The 22,053-nt window shown below is 35.5% G+C and overlaps 1 protein-coding gene across 1 annotated transcript in view; it reads right to left on the reverse strand.

Annotated features, from left to right (window-relative positions):
• Positions 1-7,868, reverse strand: part of LOC121407760 (A disintegrin and metalloproteinase with thrombospondin motifs 18-like) — a 72,207-nt gene extending 64,339 nt beyond the window's left edge. Inside the window, exons 1-2 of the mRNA XM_041598955.1 lie at positions 7,863-7,868; positions 2,544-2,545 (exon numbers count right to left, since the gene is read on the reverse strand). The gene's annotated coding sequence lies outside the window, so the exon portion shown is untranslated. The remainder of the gene's footprint in view (positions 1-2,543; positions 2,546-7,862) is intronic.
• Positions 7,869-22,053: the final 14,185 nt, after the last annotated feature.

Genomic DNA, 22,053 nt, shown 5'->3' on the forward strand with positions numbered 1-22,053 from the left:
TTCAAAGCCAAGAGCCCGGAATGTCAGGAGAAATTTATTATATTTCTTCTGCATGAAATCTATATTTCCATCATTATGCATATTTTGCCGCAAGACAGATTTCTCTGAAATGGTACATTTGCTGACACAGTGACAACCTTCAATAGCTACCCCCCCTAGACTGTAACAAATTATACCAAAGATTTTTGCTCTTCTGTCTTCTCTTTCTAAAGCTATCTGGCCAAGGTCAATTTTGGAACCACTTTGAGCAGAATATCTATTTACTGTGGTTTCAAGAAATTCATGAAGATTATTTCCCATTGCTTTTTTAACAATCAAGTAAGTTTGAATTGATAATTCCAAACACATAGGCCTAAATGTAAATGAATACAAATTATGATATTACGTTTTGAGCGTCACAAAAATCTAAATCATTCAGGCCTAGCCGATATTCAAAGGTTGCTTTTTTTCTTTTGTTTTGGTAACCAGAATGAAAATTATTTTATTTTGGTAGGATTCATACATTCTACTCAGAGATCTACTTTTTCATTCAAAAAATCTATCATATAGAATATATGTGTTTAAATATAACTTGACGTCACAATCACTTAACAGAGATGAATTACATCCTTCCACACTGTTATAGAGATTGTTTGGTAAAGCAATCAAGTCGGGTCACATATCTAGGAATATACTGCTTTGGTGGGCAACGATTTCAACCAGCATTCTTTTGTCGCAGAATTTTGGTGAAAGGCGAGGTCAATACCAAGACATGTGTTTGAGTCATTTGATGAGATTATATGGATGAATAATGATGAAATTAATCTTAATTTTTCTTTGAGTTTATTACCAGAATTACACTGAGAATCTGGATTTTTCATAAGTGTTTTTTGTGATTTAATTTCCACTTTAGTGTTTCACTGATTTGATGTAGAAGTAGAAGTCTTTCACAGGCTTATTAGTGAGAGCACAATATTAAATGCTGATTCACTTTCAATTTACAAGCAGTTTTCATGGGCTCCCTTCAGAATAGGCCTATATTCTACAACCTTAACAATAACATGAAGTATCATATTCACTTTTTTATTTTGTTTAAAATTAATGATTTACCAGAGGACTTAAGAGAGAAAAGGGACTTGCCTTTAATGTGACCTCTGTAAGTCATTTTTTTTGCAGGTTACATAGCTTAAAATAAAGGCATTTCATGAAAAGTATAGAAGAGAAATACAGAGCAGGAATGAAAATAGATTGTTAAAAACTTTGAAAATGTAAGAAAATATTCAAAGAAAAGTATTTGAAAGATAGAACATACTGAAACTAAGCAATCTCCAAGGTTTCACTTAAGGATTAATCCATCGAATGCAGGACTATCCACATTCTAAAAGATTTCATACAGGAATCAACTGGTTCTCCTAGGATCCAAGGGCTTCAAGGAACAACTTTTGTCACATTTACCAAGCTCCTTTAATCATCAATTCAAATCCTGCTCAATTTTCACTTTCAAAGAGCAAGGAAATGGAACTTGGCAAAATTTACCAAACACCAGGGAAAGAGCATTTGAGAAACGCTCTAATGTATTACTCACAATGAGCTGTGAAAGATACTTACTAAACCTCGCTGATGTACGACAACATAACGCCGTCCCCATAAACCCAATTGATTCTCTCATCATGATTCACAAAATGAGACTAGAGAAGTACTTTCGGATTTCAGGCCATTTTCACACTCCAGGACTATATCCCGGATGCTTAACATATTAGTAAGGAATAGAAGAGATAACATTTTCCATTTATTATGATTGTAGACCTACTTTTGAACTGAGTTGAGCTGAAAAGTTGGATGATGCTTGCAACATCTGCAACATCTCCATGTATTTGCAAGATGTTATTTGAATCAGAATGCATTCTATTTTTATCTCTGTATCATGTGTATGGAGAAGAATATTAATTTTTTGACTAAGAATATGATACAGACAATGATCAATCATGGTATTTGCCTCTTTACATTGACCTATCCTTCAAGGGAAATGAAAAGGAAAATGGAAATGATAAAAGGGCACTTCATGAAGCCTTGCAGGAATGAAAAGGCCCAACTCACAGAATGGGTGAAGAAACACCTTCCAGAACAGTCAATATCATATATAAAGAATGTAAACAGAAATATTTTAAGACTTATAAAAATCCTGTACCCATTATTGCAACCACAAACATAAAAAACAATTAGTCAATACTACAAAATCAAACTATCAAAGATCCAATGAGTTAAGTGTGAACATGACCACAGAAAAGTGACAAGTGTCTAGCCGTTGACCCCACTTGACCTGGGATGACACTGCCAGTGTCTGGCTGATCATAACAGCTGGTTTGTGAACAGACCTGTCATAGCATCACAGGATGTAACCTTTCTGGTGGAATCCCCAACGATGCTAGAATTGTCTTTTCTATCATTTTCAAACAGTAATTTTGGATGGAATCCTCTTTATATGGCATTTGCTCTACCCTTTTGATAGTTGTAAGATTGCTGCAAGGTCCATAGTGACTTTATTGATACGTCATACAAAGGACATCTTAGATCCAAACATGTGGGACCCCATGATCAAACCAATGACATTTGAAGAGTAATGAATATCATACAGATGTTGATTAACCAATTAATAATGAAAGGTGCAGCCAAGATTTGCAAGATACTACATTGGCCTATCAATATTTGACTCTTTGGAAGACAATCTCAGGTCAATTTTGATGCAGGAAAGAATGGACCACCCCTTGTACACTTTCAGAACCAGTGTGTTTGCTCAGTTGGTAGAATGTCCGTCTCACAACCAGGAAGTCGGGGGTTCGAAAGCCGGCTGCGTCAGACCAAAAGATGGGATTTGCTGCTACCCTGTTTGGCATTTGATATTTAAAGAGAAATGCCAGTAGTTGCAGTAAACACTGATTTCATGAGAAAGTCTGTAAAACCAGGCGTAATTGTCAGTATATCATCGAGGATCTAGATCTGGTACAGTTACATAAACTGAACTTTGTGAAATCTTGAAATCTACGCTGAATAATGTTCACACTGAAGATCACCAACACAGATAGGCACACGTGAGACAGTGTATTATTATTGCTGGAATAAAGACCCGACGGAAGTGACCGAATCCGCGCTTATTTTGCTTATTTCTCAGCAATTACACAATTTCTTCCAGAATCCTTTGGCACATATTTTTTATTCATACAAACAGACACTTGGGTGGTCATTATATTAGATTCTGTAAAAAGTCATTTTGAGATCGTTACCAAAACTGGAATTTATCTTTAAGGGATAGAGCCTCGTTAATCTGGAGATGCACAGTAGCTGCCGGGCCCACGATCAATTGGGCAAAATGAATTTTCAGAATATTTCTATTCTCAGATTTCTATTTCGAACAATAAAATATTTTCATGATCACAATCCTTGATTGAGAACTCTGGATTGTATGGGAAACTTTTATCATTGGAACACACAGTAGATTGTTAACTGTCATAATTATTCACAAGGAGAAGCTGATGTCATTGTGGCAAGTTTGGTAGAATCTGATGGACAATAGCAGCAATTCTTATTGCAGGGTTCACCAACCCTCAGGTCTCAAGCTTTGGTTTGAGATCTATGAGCATCCACAGACCACTCCATAAACCACACCTAAATGCTCCTTCTGTCATTCCTTCATAAGCCAATATTAGTCAAAGTAGATATATACCTCAGATGCCACATAAACATCATGAGGTGTCCTAGGCCTACATTCTTCATGAGTGACCTCAACTTTGTGTGTAACCCATGTTTGGCAAGTTTTACCATTATGCCCGTTGCATTTGCCTGGTATAATTTTGACAACCTCATCCATCACCACTATTTCCTCCTCTTTATGTTCTTCTGCTATGAAAAAGTTTTTTACTGCACATCAACTTGAACAGCTTTTTTAATGACAGATTTTCAGGAACACCACACAAAAATTTCACATATTGCTGCAGACTTGGAACAGATTTCATATAATAAAATGCAATGGCTTGCATTGAGTGACAGTTAACCGGTTTATTCTGTCCAACTATACTACCTTACTATACTAAACTAGCAGTCATTTCAGTACAATGACAGTCCCTTTGTGGTCAGCCATGGAATGGCTGTTACCGCAGATATGCATCAACTGCCGGCATCAAACCTACAGGACAGATCATCTTGATACTTGAACATGAATCATACAAATTAACAGATATTATTCTTTCTGCCATAATTTTACAGAAGCCATTTCAAATAACCTCAGGGATAAGTTGAATCTGTGCATAAGACAGCCTCAACAGCCAAACATGAATCATTATAGAGATCGACAGATATTCCTCTGTTCTGCTATAAATTTGCAGAAGCCATTTCAAATGACCTCAAAATTAATCATGATGATCTCTCTCTAGATGTTCAACATTCTCAAAGTATCAGCAGATTATGACTGAGGGAATACTTCAGTGCAATAAAACTAAAATTGATAACTAGTACCCTTTTTACACAGGATTTTCTTAACCCCGGACTATCGCTAACCCCGTACTATCCTTAACCCCGTACTATTTTTTTTCCTTTTCACACATGCCAAATTGTTATTGCTAACCCCGGATAAGGAATGCTTGCTTTTTACACACGAAACTCGCTAACCCCGGACTAGTGGTTTTTGTCGATCATTCGTAGTACAAGTACTTCACTCGTACACTTTTTACACACGCTAAAATTTCCTTAACCCCGTACTATAGGTGGGGCTAAATAGCAATTTAGCCCCACCTATAGTACGGGGTTAAGCTTAGCCCACTTTCGTTTTACACTAGCGATCTTAACCCCGTACTATCGCTCTTAGCACCGCAATTGCTGGGATAACCCTGCTTTTTTGCAGGGCCAAATAATCCTGTACTAAAGGTGGGGTTAGCCCACTTTGCAAAAATGCTGTGTAAAAAGAAAGTGGGCTAAGCTTAACCCCGTACTATAGGTGGGCTAAATGGCAATTTAGCCCCACCTATAGTACGGGGTTAAGGAAATTTTACCCTGTGTAAAAAGGGTATAGATATACTGAAGGAAAGTTGTGTCAAATTGGTTGAGGTAGAGTTAATCATAAATGCAGTTCTGATATCAAAATGGATTAAGAGGCTAGTTAGAACCCATCCTCATTACAGTCCTAAAGCTAGGTAAGTAGAAACCAGTTTAGCAGAAAATAATTCAATGTGTGATAGGAATGCTTGAAGCGGTCTTGGAAGCGATCTTCCAAATCAGTTTTGACTAACCATCTCCTGTGGTTTCAAGATCGCTTTGCCTCATTAAACTAGTTTAAGCATAGGTGAGGACACAACTTTTCTCTAGGAAGCAATCCTCACACATGCATGCTACTCCACACACCCTATGTAGAATGTCTATGCTTTGGTTTCAAATTCTGCATGAAACGTGACCGCACTGAAAGAGTATCCATAGCAACAAGACCGCTTTACTTTAATTGACCGCTTTGAAGTAGTTCTGAAAACCAGTTCAGGAGATGGTGATGAGGACACAAGCAAAGAGATCTTATAAACTGGTTTAAGGGAAACGTGTTCAAGAACGTGATGGTGTCCTTTCAGTATGAACCCCGTCAGCATCTTTTCCTAGCAATATGGATTAATGGCAAAGTGGCTCTGGAAAGATGCTGAGGGATACCTGCTAAAAGATGCAACAAAGTCAAACATTAAAGGGGAAGTTCACCCTGAAGAAAACTTTGTTGTAAAAATAGCAGAAAAAATAGTAAAAAATATTGGTGAAGGTTTGAGGAAAATCAGTTGAAGAGTAAGAAGGTTATTAGAGTTCAAAGTTTTGGATTTGTGACGTCATAAACAAGCAGCTGCCCCATGTGTTATGTAATATAAAATGCATGAATTTCATATTTTGTATGGTTCCTTATGACTTAATTTTTTTTCTATTCACGATCGGATGTGAAATGATTTGTCTATTGATATTCAAAAGGTACAGCAAAAACCTTTTTCAATTTTCTGAGAAAATTAAATTTCATTGATTTTTTACCATTCGCTATGTAGGGATGCTGCTCGCATATGACGTCACAAATCAAATCATTGAAATTCTAATAACTTTTTAATTATTTGATGAATTTTTCTCAAACCTTCGGCAATTTTCTTTATTATTTTTCTGCTATTTTTACAATAAACTTTTTGTCAGGGTGAACTTCCCCTTTAAGTTGCCTTAAGAATAATGTTAACATACTTGTGAAATTGTGACAGATATCATATTGCAGTATTCACCACGAAGATTTATGTACTCAATCTAAAGGGAGAAGCAACAAATGATCGAGCATGAAATGCTTCATATCTCCTTCCTTAAAGAGTTGAAAATACAAATTCAATAGAGGACTTAAACAGAGCACTTTTTGCAATTTGGGTAAGCTATGAACCAAGAAATCGTTTCCTCTTCAAATTATTCTAGACAATGAAAAATACACATTTGGAACCAGACAAAAATATTGTTGACATAAGAATTGCCAGACTCTTCACTCTTCTGTCTAGCTTAAAAACCAGATTATTGATGGAATTATGTTTATGATCTCTACGTTAGTTGCAAAAGGTTTGGAATGAGAATTTCATTTCATTTTCTCTCTACTTTCTCCCTACCCCTTTCTGAATTTATCTATCTCCCTCAATTTACCCGTCTTTCCGCGCCTTTCATATCTGACCCCACCCCCTCCTCTCCCTCTCTTCCTGCCTCTTTTTTTTCACAATATTCTTTCGGATGAAGACCTTTAACAATGATCAATCCTGAATAACATTTCCAGCAAATATGTTTCCAATCAAGCGCAGTTTAAACCAGAAAGAGGGACTTCAAAGAGTAAATTGAGCCCTAACAATGGATTGGGAAATTGAAAATCAACATCAAGTAGCAGTGAAGGTTGAAAAATGTTAAGACTGCTCATTACATACACTGATTGGATTGCGCTACCAGAGAACAGGTAACGTTGGTATTTTCCTTTCCCCGAGGGTAAACATTTGAACACACTTGGCAAGATTAACATTTTTTCTTTGCTTCAAGGGATTTATCACATTTTTGATAAGATGAAATGGAAAATGCTTTAACATTTGGAAATAAGTAAATCATTTAACAACAAGTTGACAAGTGACGTTCAAGATGGCACATTAAAATGTATAAGAGATCTCATCATGGAGACACCATTCTATAAACAGTCAACTCACAGAATTGTTCAAAAATAAACTGCAAAACTATTTAAGAGAAAACAAGTACTATTCTAATTTATTATGTATCATAGGCTCACATAAAATATAAGGAATATTCATAAAAATAATAATATAATCCATTTGTATAGCACAGCTACTATAATTGCATATACTCTACTGCGCTTGATACTCGGTATCATATTATTACCCCGGCTGGAGCTGAGCCGCCGTATAGGCAGTAAAGCATTCAAGGAATAAATCCTACCAGGTACCCATTCACCTCACCTGGGTCGAGTGCAGCACAATGTGGGTAATTTTCTTGCTGAAGGAAAACACACCATGGCTGGGATTCTAACCCACGTCCCTCTGATTGAAAGATGAGAGTCGTAACCAATACACCACACACCCCAACAGAACAGTATACATTATTCAAGATAAACAAATATACATTATTCAAGATAAAAAAGAAATTAAAGGGTTTTTCTTTGGTATGTATTGTAGGCCACCAACTTTTGTGCGGTTATGTGGAGAACAAGATAAATATTGTATAACAGTATAAAGCCAACACAATTAGGCCTATACCCTGAATATACCAAAGGAAAACCCTCTAAGCTTAGAAAAAAATATCTCTGTCAATCTAGTTTCGCAATAATCTTTCTTTCTTTTGTCATTGGTCTAAACTTCTTTCTCTTATAAACTTCCTTATTACTATTGTACATTCCTTCATTTATATAGGTTATCAAATTGTACTTTGATTCTTTGAACACTGTTGAATCTCTTTTAATGGTATCAATGAAAATAAAGCATATAATTGCAGATTAATGACAAAGATATACTTTGCATTAAATGACAAGAAGTAAGCATACCTCGACATACATCAATCTTGCTTTGTCCCGATACTAACACTCAAACCACTTGAGGTGATAAGAATGAAGAGGTCTGAATAAACAAGACTAAGATTATAGACAGGACCCTGGGAATTTGACTGGCCCTGGTTGCCAAAAAAATTGAATGAGAGAGTGTGAAAGAGAGAGGTGGGAAGAAGGTGAAGAGAGAAATCAGGAGATTGGAAAGAGGGAACAGAGAGGGAAGAAAGGGAGAGAGAGGGGAGAGGTGAACAGAACTGAGGAAGGGGAGAAGAGGGGAGAGAGGGAGAGATAAGGAGGAGGAAGAGGAGGGAATGTAGGGTCTAGCCACTACATGGGGTCTCCCATGACCTTAAAGTGACCTGAGGAGGAGGGGGAGACCTTGGAATGTGACTCATCACCTGAATTGTGGTCTTTGGGAGGAAACTCTAGTTGACAAAACTCTGCCAAGGAATCAAAAGGACAAGTGAAACATCTCTCATTCTACCAAATGGAACATCAATACGTTGTTTTAAACCTCATCTGTCATCTATTAATGAGGCATGGATTATTTGATTACCTGTATAAAACTGAACTGTAGCATAAGCAATATTTTCATGTTGCTACTAATCTGGTTAAGACCATGGTTTACTTATTAAAACTCTGAAATTTTCATCTATAATTTCTTACAATTTTTAAAGTATTAACACAAACATTTTCACTTTAATCTTTCTGTCCAATATTAAAGCTAGCGACCCGCCCTCATTTTCAAAAGACAGTCAAGTAATATAAACTGTAACAACTCAGAAAACGCCTTCTTTATACTGATATCAGTTGATACAGTTTTACAAAAGAACTATTAGAACTAGAGATAACTTGATACATTACTATTAACACCATTGACACCATCATTCCCAAGATGAAAACTTACACCTAATCTTTATTTGCCCCAAATCTTTGCTCTAAAGCTTTATTCTTTCTTTCATTTATTCCCAGTTGCATTCCAATATCTCTGTACATAACTTAGATTACCTATTTTTCTCTTCCTTTTTTTCCATCCAAAAAATTGAAAACAAAGTTGGAAGAGAGAGGGAGGAAAACCCAAATTTGACACCTCTTCAGACTAAGCCATGAGAATTGGTGAAAGACTTTCGGTCTAATTCTCCTGGCCCATGAAACACCTCCTAGAGTTCAGGACATCGCTTCGCACCTTGCGCCATACATAGCGGCTTTATTTGGAGTTGCTCTCTGGGGTACTACGGATAAAAATAGTAATCCGAAACACTCTGGGAATTGTTCCGAAGTAGGTCCACCTCACCAAAGATGCAATGTACAATCTGAATCAAAAACATTTTCATTCTCTATTCCTTCCTTGCATCTATGATTTTTTTGGGGGGAGGGAGGGGGGGGTTGGGCTTGAATGAAAAGTGTAAAGTACACCATCGAGTCCAAAGAAAAAGTGATACGGTGTCCAACGAAAATGTTGTCATGAACTGAACTGTAGTTTCACCGTTATTATGAGCATTATCTCAAAGACAACAGACAAGGCTCAATATAATAAAACACAAAGAAAGAGATAGGTGAAATGGTAACTGTCATTCATCTTCAATTGATTGAGATGTAAAATGTACTTCTGTAGAACACAAGGATGTACCTTTTACAAAATGCGATAAGCAAATATGCTTGTACAGTACTAGCAAGATAATTTCATGCCCAATTTGACATCCTTGGGAGTTGGGACCCTTCCTTGCCACAATTTTCCAGGACTGGAATAATCTTTATTGATGGAGTCATTTGATTTGATTTTTCTTTTCAGGAGTAAAATTTGAAGAATGGACTATGACTGAACAATGCTTCTAATGACACTTTAGCAATACCAATATCATGTAAGATATATGCTTTTGAGCATGTAGAGGAATAAGGTTCATGTGACTTATTCTCACTTTTTCATGTGAAATGAAGTTTCATTCCTCCCTGAACATGTGGAATTCCATTATTTTAACATTTTGTACTTCAGGCAAGGAGGTCCTCATCATCAAATTCGTAAAAATTGAAATATTGCATAATTCAAACAATAAAAAACAAAAGAAATAGTGAGTGACGTCATCAACTCTCTCATTTGGATGTAACAGGCTCGTTCATATAACTATTTTGTTAAAAATAAGCGAAACTTTGAAATGTCATAACTTTCTTATTTTACATCCGATTTTGATGAAATTTTCAGCATTGTGCTTGTCTGATTTTTCTCTATTGATTGAAATCAACATTTTTCTGAGGTGGACTTGACCTTTAAGTTCAAGATATCCGAAGTGAGTGTAAAGATTTGAAATAAAGAGGTCTTGATTTGTTGAGAAGAAAAGGCATTTAACCAGAGACATAACATATTTCTTTTAACATGTATACATTGTACACTGTCACTACTGTGCATAATGATTCTAACAGTTTATTCCTGAATATACAATATACAAGTATACCCAAGTTATGAAATATTTATTCACACCTTTATAACTCCCCTTTAATAAATCTTTACTAATACTATTCACTTTGTGAATGGAAATATTTCATGAAAAATATGAAGATTTTTCTTTTATGTTCAATTCTTTACGTCATGTTCACGTTAATATTATCATTTAAGTATACATGCAAAAGTGAACACAAGTGTACTTCTTCATAAATCTCCATGAAAATAGGTCCCTTCTCCACCAATATGGAACCAGATCTACCCCCCCCCCCCTCCTTGTTTGGAGTTAAAAGACATTGTCCCACTTATCCTATTATTGTCCTACTAATCCCAATCAGTCTATGTATTCCTCTCCTTGATACATAAGAAACCGTTTTTCAGTCCACTGATTCACCTTCCATCATGGGGACATATCTAATTCCTTATCATCCTACAGCCTCTCCAAGAATCGGAGATAAGACTTCAAGAGACTTCTTCAAGAGCCGTTGAAGAAGCTCCTCTACCTCAAGTACAGCCCCCTAGATCGTGGCCACTGTAAACATGGCCACTAGATACATACACCCTTTATCTCCGTCATGGTAAATATTATGACATTTGACGCTGAAGCTGGATTTGATGATTTCCAGTGGCAATCAAGACCTAGATCTTTCAGCCTCTCCAACTCTTTGAGGTGAACCATTTGATGGTGTTGGTATAGTTAAAGGGATATTCCGTGATGACAGTATTTGGTTTTGATCTGAGAAAAATTAACTGAAATTATCAGTAGAAAGATTATAAAAAAGTGAATTGGTGACTCTCCCGTTCACTGCCCTTTTTCTTACTTTATTGTCCTCTCTCCCTTTAAAAAATATTTTCATGGGCGCCCCTTAAACAGCATTTTTTGGGGGGAGATGCAGGATATTCAATCTGGAAATGGCAGAATTAATATGTTGCTGTCCATCAGGACTGGGTACCACATTCACCATAGAATTAATATTCTTTCAATTTTAATCAATATCTTTTAGGAAAAAAATTATTTTCATTCCTTTTTTTATTATTTCAACATATTTCTTTAACCATCAAGAGGTAAAATTTAGTTTTAAAAATCTAAATTGTGATACTATTCTATAAAATCTTAATAATCATAACTTTCTTATTTTAAAGTGATATTTTCTCCCAAACCTCGGAAAAATAAAATTCCATATCCATTAATTGAATTTAACATTCACTCTGCAGTTTGACTTCATGTTGACATTTACTGAAAAGAAAAGCAATGTCATTTTTATTCCTTTGAAGTTGGTAATCAAGATATGTGTCAAGTCCACCGATGTTTGGAAAGCTATCAAAATCGTCTAATATCCTTGACCTATTGTTGAATAAGTCAAGGGTCTTGAACACAATTCTGAAGGATTTAGGAGAAATTCAAAGAAATCTCATGATGTAGGAAATGTTGGTAGGAGAAACAGCCTCTGGATGTGATAATAGTCCAAGAGTGATTGACATCCCCTCCAAATTTCCCTCCTACACAATATCTGAGCATGCCTTATTTTGGTTGGAGTCTACTTCCAGAAAAGGATTTCAAGGACAGAATCACATTTTATACATGATTTAGTTTTTTTAAGAAACTGCTGGTAAAATTCTGCACATGGACTGATAATATAATTTGTATGTTTCTGTCAGTTTCTAAATATATATTTAACTTATTTTTCTCAATATATTTTGCATTCTGTCTTGTCACAGTTGGAACACTTTAAAGAGGCAATGTTACACTTAGAAAGGGAAGGGGATCGTATGTCAAAGAACACTGCATTGGATGCAGTCCTACACCTACTGTAAGGTGAAACTAAAGCCAAATTTATTCATTTCTGACGAGTTGGCTGCAAAATTTGTAGCTTTAATTGGCTGCTGAGCCCTGTTGCCATGGTAGTTGCTATAATGACAAAGTTGCAACAGTTGTAAGACCTGTATGAAATGGACCTCAGGTGTGAGAAATGTAGTGCAAATTTCAGGGAGTGCCTATGTAGCAACAGACACTGAATTATATGGAAATTAACATCAATACAGATCCAACTTTCACTGAAAATTTGTTTCAAATCTCTTTGATTTTTCCCCATCTTTCCATCTACTCTAACCTGTTCTATTTCCCTCCTCTACATTAGCCTCTCTGCAAGGTCAAATACTCTTTCAATTGTAGCTATAGGAAATCAAACGTTCTTTGAATTTCCTCTCAGAGATCACGCAGTCATGTCCTTAGTGTCAAGGCGTTGTCTTCTAGGGTACCCAGACTTCAAATCCCTTGATGCCACCAATGTTCAGCACATCAAACTCAGACAATCATCGCGGCACGTGAAAAACATTTTAAGAGCCTCACAAATTAGACAATTATGAAAATCGCACAGATGTGCTTCGAATTCTTTAAATTCAACAGGCGATTCCAAGCTACTTTTAAAGAATAATTTCTGAACCTGGTATAAAATTGAAAATGGTTTTTATTGCAACCTTCAGTACATCAATACACAAATGATTTCACACCTGTTCCTAAAAAAAGAAAATAAAAAATAAGTCATCATGAATGATTAAAAAATGAAATCTATGTGTTTTATATTACTTAACATATGGGGCAGCTGCTCCTTTATGACATCACAAATCAAAAACTCGAAATTCTAATAACTTTCTTGATCTCTAAGGATTTTCCCAAAACGTTCACCAATATATTTTTTCTGCTATTTTTTACAACAAAGTTTTAGCAGGGTGGACTTCCCCTCTAAGTTCAAATGATTGCAGCTACATGATAGCTGCATACTCCACATACATTTTTAACCTCAAATGTGAATACAATTACTTAAACAAACATTGAAATATTAATCTTTTTAATCAATTTCTGGTGGCTAACCTCTAATACCCTACTCCAAGTGGGTCCATTCTATGCTTAGAGGCAGAAGGGTACAAGCAAATGAATCTATAACGAATTAATGTCCTTTCAGCTCCAGAATGATCTACTAGAATTGTTATTACTAATATCAAACATTGACCTGAATCAGGACGATCAAGTGGTATTAAATCTCAGCAATCCAACATAATCCAATCAAAGATGATATCTCCAGTTAAATCCCAACAATCACTGATGGATCACAAAATTTCACTTTACACCATATGATGTGGTCATATACCGAAAGTGCACTTTACAATGAAAGATCAATCTTCATGATATGAAGTTATGATTGAGTCATATCGAGTTTATCGCAAAACTGCTTTTAGTCAATGGAGTATCATATCGGTACATACAGTAGTACATTGACTCTGAAACTAGAAAAGCCTCCTGCAGTTCAGTGGTGTATGTTAGCCACATGAATGATTTTGAAGCCCCATTTCGCGAATGTCTCTCTCTTATTCCATATTTTCAGGGGCTTGTTTGACATTCAAACATAAAAAAACTAAGAAAAAAATTATATTGATCGATTGAGTATTATAATTTATATCGACTTTATTGTCCACTGGAAAAAAATCATCACTTATAAACAGAAGTAACTAATACTAAACATTAACAGGAGTCAAACTTGACATCAAGAAGAACCATCGATGATTTAACCGAAAGTTGAAATATCTTTCCTACTCATTCCAATCAGACATATTGAACCCTATTCATGAAACTCTTGTTTTAATGATAATGGCTACAAGAATGACCACTTCTTCTCCTTCAACCAATCGAATGGCAGAATTTTATTACCTAATAATAGAAGTTTGTAACTTGCAACTGAAAATAAGTTATGTGAAACAGGTCCCTGGCTTGGCAGAAACATCAAGAGAAGGAACTCTTGCAGCTAGCATGGCTAGGAGGAGATTCAACAAGAAAATAAAATGAACAAGCAACATCCCTTCTCAAAACATTTTTATTTTACACAAAAGTTTTGATGTCAATCATGACCTTCCACCCACTGATGAAAAACAACAAGAATTGATGTTTCTTGAGCTTCCCTTCCTGAAAGATTTATCCACCTCAACAGACCTGCTTTCATCACCCCAAACTTCAAAACAGACAAAATCAGAAGGCTCTCACCAGAGTTCTATCATATGAAAAGCCCAAGCCATTTTAACTCATTTTTTTTTGCTGATATTCAGTGAATTAGCCTGCCTACTGAAACAAGTAGAAGAAGAAGTATTCCAATATTGTCTTATACCCTTTTTACACAGGCTAAAATTTCCTTAACCCCGTACTATAGGTGGGGCTAAATTGCCATTTAGCCCCACCTATAGTACGGGGTTAAGCTTAGCCCACTTTCTTTTTAAACAGCATTTTTGCAAAGTGGGCTAACCCCACCTTTAGTACGGGATTATTTGGCCCTGCAAAAAAGCAGGGTTATCCCAGCAATTGCGGTGCTAAGAGCGATAGTATGGGGTTAAGATCGCCAGTGTAAAACGAAAGTGGGCTAAGCTTAACCCCGTACTATAGGTGGGGCTAAATGGCAATTTAGCCCCACCTATAGTACGGGGTTAAGGAAATTTTAGCGTGTGTAAAAAGTGTACGAGTGAAGTACTTGTACTACGAATGATCGACAAAAACCACTAGTCCGGGGTTAGCGAGTTTCGTGTGTGAAAAGCAAGCATTCCTTATCCGGGGTTAGCAATAACAATTTGGCATGTGTGAAAAGGAAAAAAAATAGTACGGGGTTAAGAAAATCCTGTGTAAAAAGGGTATTAGATCAATTAAAGGCTTGGTCCCACTGCATTTACGGATGCAGATAGGATGAAAAATGGAAATGAATCTTGCCACACGTTGGAGAATATTATGAATCCGTTGGGTACTCTTTACATTTGTGTTTCATGCGCTCTATATCCAACAAGCATCTTTCCACTGTTATTTCATTGTTTACCCATTTTGTCCATTGTCTAGCTAGAGCGGATGAAAACTGATGGAGCCACCCTGAAATTTTGCTTGTCCGCTGTATCTGTTATGAATACGTCGGCCAATGGGACCAGGCCTTTACGCAGATACCTGAGCATCCCATGCTGATAGGAATAAAAGTTTCAAAAGCTAAGATTTTGTTTAAAAATATTGAGCTGGGGGCTGGTTGCAGAAAGAGTTGCAATCAACTGCAACTCCTGAAATTAAACATGATTTGAACTTCGACCAATCGGAAGTGCATATTTGAAAGTTGTGTTTAAACACAACACTTTTTTTTTCATATGCCCCATGTCAGGATAAAATGAGCCTGATAAAAACACACCCCATGTGATCCAGTCTTGGTTTCAGAAAGGAAATTACTTTTCTGAAAATTTGTTTTTTCTTAATTCTTCTTGTCCTCGTTTGAATGATGAACAGGGATTGACGTCTTTATTTTGCTAGAAACCATGTTTAACCTTTAAAGGAACTCAAGACTTAAAAAGTGTGATTTAAGAATTGCTACAGTAAAATCTTTGGTTGAATTTCTATACACATATCAATTGATTGTCTGTATAAAACTTGCATTACAAAAAGCTAGGTGTCGAGCTTTGGATGTTTAAAAAAACAAATGCTTGAATCAATATTAGAGACAGGGTACAAAATCCAGCCTTGTGAAAAAAAAATCAATGTCACTTTGTTTAGGCCTACAAACAAATCAGAATAATCATATCTATTGCCATCCTCCACAATGGGCAAATAAAGTATCCTAATGCAAAGCCTAAAATTATTTTACAGCTAATATACTTTTTTGGGGTTAACCCTTTAACAAACAGGTCAAGTTACAGTCATCGGCTCATTCACGACATTCACATGGAACATGAACAAACTTCTCTGCAACATAGGAAATCCGAAAAGGGGAAACAAAACACCCCCTCCATGTACGGGATATCCCGATCTTTTGACGAAAATAAGTCGAGGAGGCTGCGAAGGCTGGCATGTAGGGATAATAAACTGTTGACGTCCATGTACCTGTTTTTGCGCTATGGTAGCTATGGCGATGAGGAATGCCAGATGGAAGACAGTACATGCCGAGAAAATAAGTTTGGTACCTTCAAGTACGGATTGAGAAATCACTGATTGATTCTATTTGTGGTGCTTAAGGCATAGATGTGTGAATATCATTGATTGCAAAAAGGAATCAAAGAACATTCTCATGTGCTTAACCTTTTAGATTTAAAGGTTATACAGAGCTTTATTTGATTAGCACTTTTGCTGTTCACAACGTTTTATGAAAGAAGATAATCATTTTATTTGATCCAATGATGCATATTTTAAATCAAACAGCTTTCCATTGTACGTGGGTCATTAATTAATCAATGACAGGTAAGTTGAACCCATAATCTACTGTCGATCACTGGTCAAGCACAAAACCACCGAACCAGGCTTATTAGTATAGGCAACTAGAGTGGAGCGCAAGGTGAAATAATGATAGAAAAAAGATGACCATACTGGATTGGCAGTCTAATATAAAGTGCTCATAACCCATGAAGCTACCATCCAGAGTATATCACCCAATTATGGATTGTTATCAAACTTTTGTTCACAAATAGCTGTGGTTTTTCCACACATGAGTATCTGAGTGTTAAAAGCAAAGTTTAAAAGTTCAGAATATGACAATTCCACATTGAGCAGCATTAAAAATTTGGAATTTAATGGAGCTATTATCTCCGTCATAAATCTGAAGGTTGTTCTTTTGAAGTACTCAGCTTGAAATATTCAGTGAGTGGGAAATGAAGAGTGACAGTGAATACAATTGACAATTTCTCGCGAGGGAAATGAAGAGTGACAATTATTACTGTGATGTCACTTTTTCAGTTAATTTGAAATATGATTGTTGATAAACAAGGTAGCTTAAATGATAATGCATCATTTTGTAAAATGATCATAAACATATAGGATTATCAAACTTTGATATATGGCTGTTTGCTGCTAAGTAATTCCTGTAATTCTAACAGTCTTATCATGTTTACATTCATATTTGTTTCATGTGCTTGTGTAAATCTTGTCATATTTCCCAAATTTTGCTCATGTCATAATCTCTCTCTCAATTCATAATGAAACAATTGACTAAGTGTATTTTGAGGACAAACTCAACTTCAGGTCTCAAAGCAATTATTCGGTGGTCTGTCTATTATTATATTTGTTCTTCCATTAAATGTTAAAAGATATAGCCATATTTACAATTCTAAAATGGTAATCATTATTACAGTGAACCTAGACAACCTATGCTTTCCAGCATGTTCCTCTTCATTTTTATCTAACGTCATTTCACTTTGATTTTTTAATCATTCTCTTGACTTATGAAATGAAACCAACATTTATTAATCAATCATCAGACCATTAACACACTGACTACTGAATTCTATAATTCCCATAGATGTTATACATGGACCAACCAGTTCTATTAGGCAATAGGTTAACAGTTTTTATCCCCCATCTTCCAAGTCTGTAGAGGACATCCTCTTACATTGTTGATTCCCAGGAGAAGAGGCTATTTTCTCCCACTAGCATTCCGCTCCAAAATCATCCTGCATTTCTCCTCAGAAACAAATCCAAGGGATCTGTATTTACCACAAATGTATATTTATATTTTGAAGGCAATGGCAACCTGGACGAAACACAACACTTGTCAATGTAACAAAATAAGGTGTTTCCTAAACGTCTTTCCACTTTTCTGTCTTACATTAGTAATAAATATGTCTAGGGAGAAATTAACATGTCTAAAGCAGACTGCATCTACTGTGATCTTTGTTACATCTTAATTGCGTAGTGTGACAAAGACAACTTACATAAAAGGACCTTACATACTTTCCATACTATAATCTGTAAACTATACAAAATAGCATAAAATGAAATAATAGAAAATCAATGATTCGTTACCTCTTACTTTGCTAGATAAATTCAGCCTTTGCTTACTTTGAAGTACATTTGAGATCCCCATTTTCAGATCCATAGTTTATCCAAACTTTTGATCTCTTCTGGACAGGAAATTTGCAATCTATTGTTTGTAAAGTGTAATATTGCTTAAAGGTGTTGCTCTTTGTTTTAAGAATTTTTATATTCCTCTATGATGGATGTAGTTGATGGCTTGTGATTCATCTGGGTGTATTGATTTATCAGCAGCACTTGAGGAAAAACAAAATTCTTTCCCTTCATGATAATGAACTCTTACTTGAACTGGTCTATACCTTTCTCCAATTCCTGGATCTGGATTCTCTGACCTGGCTGAACAATATCACATCGCGTCTGACCACTGGAGGAACTCACACTTAGAAGTTGATGGCATTAAAAGAAGTGTGTCTTTCTAATTAGTCATGATGACATATGGAAGCAATTATTTCCCCATCACAAGTGTTATCATAATAGACCCATTCATACTCTAAAAGTAATCCTCATCTTCTCTTTCAAATAATCCGGATCTACTTTTCACAACGTTCCTTATATCGATAATAGATATTTTTTAGTTCTTCTATGGTCAATTTTATAATGACCTCTCTTAAATGCTGAGGCTTAGTCCACAGACATTCATTCTATTCTAAGAGTTTCCTTTTTTGCACACTATAGGCCTATAAGTTTGAAAGTGATAAATATGAAGAGGTCCTATCATGAAATTCTTAATGCATGGTACATAAATCTATAAAGCATAGCAGTCACTGGTAAGAGGGACCCCAATATCAGAATACAATAATCCAAACACAACGTGATATCAAAATTCAAAATACAGAGGTCATGACCCAATTTAGGTTTACAGATTTCATCTTCATGCATTAACAATGTTATGTGGGATCCTACAAAATCTTATACATAAAATTCCAAATGTTATTTGGGAGAGTGCATACCAATCATAGACAAAAAAGCGAAAGAAGCACTTAATCGCCGCAAAGATACAATCGACACCTTACAGACTTGATAATTTTTTTTATTCATTTGATGTTTAAGACCTGATTTTACGATCACATATGATAAACATGATGAAAAAGGCTCATATTTACTAAATTATGAATTATCTTCCTACAATAATGATCTGAAATTGTAAAATAAGACATTCAAAGAAAAGGCAAAATGAACTGAAATTTCTACAACTTCATGGTTTAAGATGGGGTGATTGAAAAGTCTTATGGTTAGGAAACACTTCAGAATCATTCAGAGTGAATGAAAGGGACCGAGCATTGTAAAATATACCTTTGAAACTCCACCAGACTCTACAAGGTGAAAGACCTGACAGAGCTCTTCCTGTAATATGAATCTTCAATAAATGTACAAATTAGATATACCTAATGAACTTATATTTCTAAAACGAGACCTCTGGAGGATGAATTAGGACTATTCATATCCCACCAGAGCTGCTGCTAAAATCGTGTAGGTTTGCCAGGCACCATGCTCAGTCCCCAGTACTATGGTGGTCACTGAATGAGGCAAGCTGGAATGATGATAAGTGATTTCAAGTCATTTAAAACTGACAAGACAAGATGTAGTCTAATTGATGGAGTCATTTTATTGTAAGGAACATACGTGAAATTAATGATATGAATACAAGATGATTTAGAAGATGACATAATGCAGGGCGGAGTAACATGATCATTTGTTTTTCTTTCTTGCTTATATTTTACTTTGTTTTAAATGTGGCATAGAATTCGATCAGATTTTCATAAATTTGAAGATTGCAATGCAAGTATTGACTCTGTCTATCAAACTGACATGACCCCTTCAAAAACAGATGAAACTTATCTTTTGTAAAAATGTTTCCTTAAATTCAATATAAAGGTGGAAAACAACAGACATAATCTGTCAGCAAAACATTTGAGCCTCCCGTTTTGTTATTTATAAGCTATCTATATCAGTTGTTAATAACCGCATCCAGAACATGATCACACTTCTATGAAACATCTTGGACTTCGGAAGTCAAATTAATTACCAGATGTTTTCGTTTCCACTATTACTTATTACTTGACCATAACTAATTAGCTTTCAACAAAGGTCATCTCCTGATCAATTGTAAGTGAAAGTTATCTTTTACATTCTAACAGCTCATTCTAGATAAAACAGCTGTTTATTTCATGTATACCTTAAGTAATTACTATCAGAAGCAATGTCTGAGACCAGTGGATGTTGTCATTATGCCTGCTACAGCACATATAAAGAGACATAAGGTTTTGGTGGTTATTTGGAGGAGGGGTGCAAGGGGACGTCTATTATATCACCCTGGCAGATGCATGATCATGCAGATACCTACTTCTTCAGGCAGGAAACAAGATCTGCGAATAATTGATTCTTTTGGAGGAACTTTATCCTCTCAAACAACAAAATGACAATATAATCTTGCAACAAAGAAGAGAATGAGAAGGTGTCTAATAAGAATGGGGAAACAAAGCGTAACTGACATCTTCATTACAAGAAATTATGTCAGCTGAAATTTAATAAATCCAGGGTAAAGAGGTTTCAAGGCATACTGGGGCTTGTATGAACAGACACCTCCATGTTACTTCTATCAAGGGTCCAGTCCAGCGGAGAAGAGGGCTGGTGACCAAATCATCACACCAGACATTTCAAATATTTGTCAGTTCCCTAGACTAGAAAGACTAGAATAAACCCAAGATGGGGTAGATTAATTGATGTGCCATGCACGACTGATAGCCGATCTAAAGGAAGAGGAAATCTAGAGGAAGGGATAACGTCTATGCATCTGCCACATTCTCTTCCTGACCAGTATGTAGGTCACAGAAGTATGGCCTCAGAGATAAAGACCTCTAGGGTGGATGATGTTATATGAAAAAGTCCACATCTTCATTAGATAACTAGTAACAAACCATAAAATTTCAATTAAATATCAATGAATACCTTATATATATCACTGAGACACTTCATTCAGAAAACATCCAAAACACATCAACACAACAATGCCATCTGTTGATTAATAACACAAAGCATGAAAAGAGACAATTTCCATTATATATTATAAAACCTTCAAAGAACACATATTTAATGGACAACTCTAAAAATAAAAATAGCTGATTTTCAAATGATATTGTCAGAAACTTTTAAGACAACAGAAATTTTCATAAGATTCTAACTCAAGATTTACTAAAATAACTATATATGCCTTTTATTAAAATCAAACAAATACAATAACAGTATCTATCATTGAAAACTTGGTCTGACTGTTAGCATGTCTGACTGATTTCACATCCCAAAATGATCTTTGTCCATATTTCATATTAAGGCTCCTCTGATGATGCTGTGCAAAATTATAAGAATTCTGAATTTTGGTTTAATTCATTTGCAGAAAAATTGAAATAAATGAAAGGTCATGAAAACAAATTTGTTATGTGGTTGCTTTGCCACTGACTGAACAGTAATGATTCAATCTAGAAAACAACACTTCAAATAGAAATTGAATAGGACTGTGGTGGCATTTATAATGACATAAATGAGTCAAATTACCAAATATTCCTACAAATCCAAAAAAAGGTATAGATAGAGGAAGGAAAACCCATCCCAATGGTACCACTTTAGCTCATAAAAATGATTAGATTTAGAGAAAGTTTTTAGAAGTTATATCTGACACATCTTTAGTCATTTAGAGAACTGAACTGTAAATCATTCAGCTGTGATGTGCTATGCCTCCATTGCCACTAACACCATTCT

The sequence above is a fragment of the Lytechinus variegatus genome, chromosome 2 (genome assembly GCF_018143015.1).
Source record: "Lytechinus variegatus isolate NC3 chromosome 2, Lvar_3.0, whole genome shotgun sequence".
Lineage (NCBI taxonomy): Eukaryota > Metazoa > Echinodermata > Echinoidea > Temnopleuroida > Toxopneustidae > Lytechinus > Lytechinus variegatus.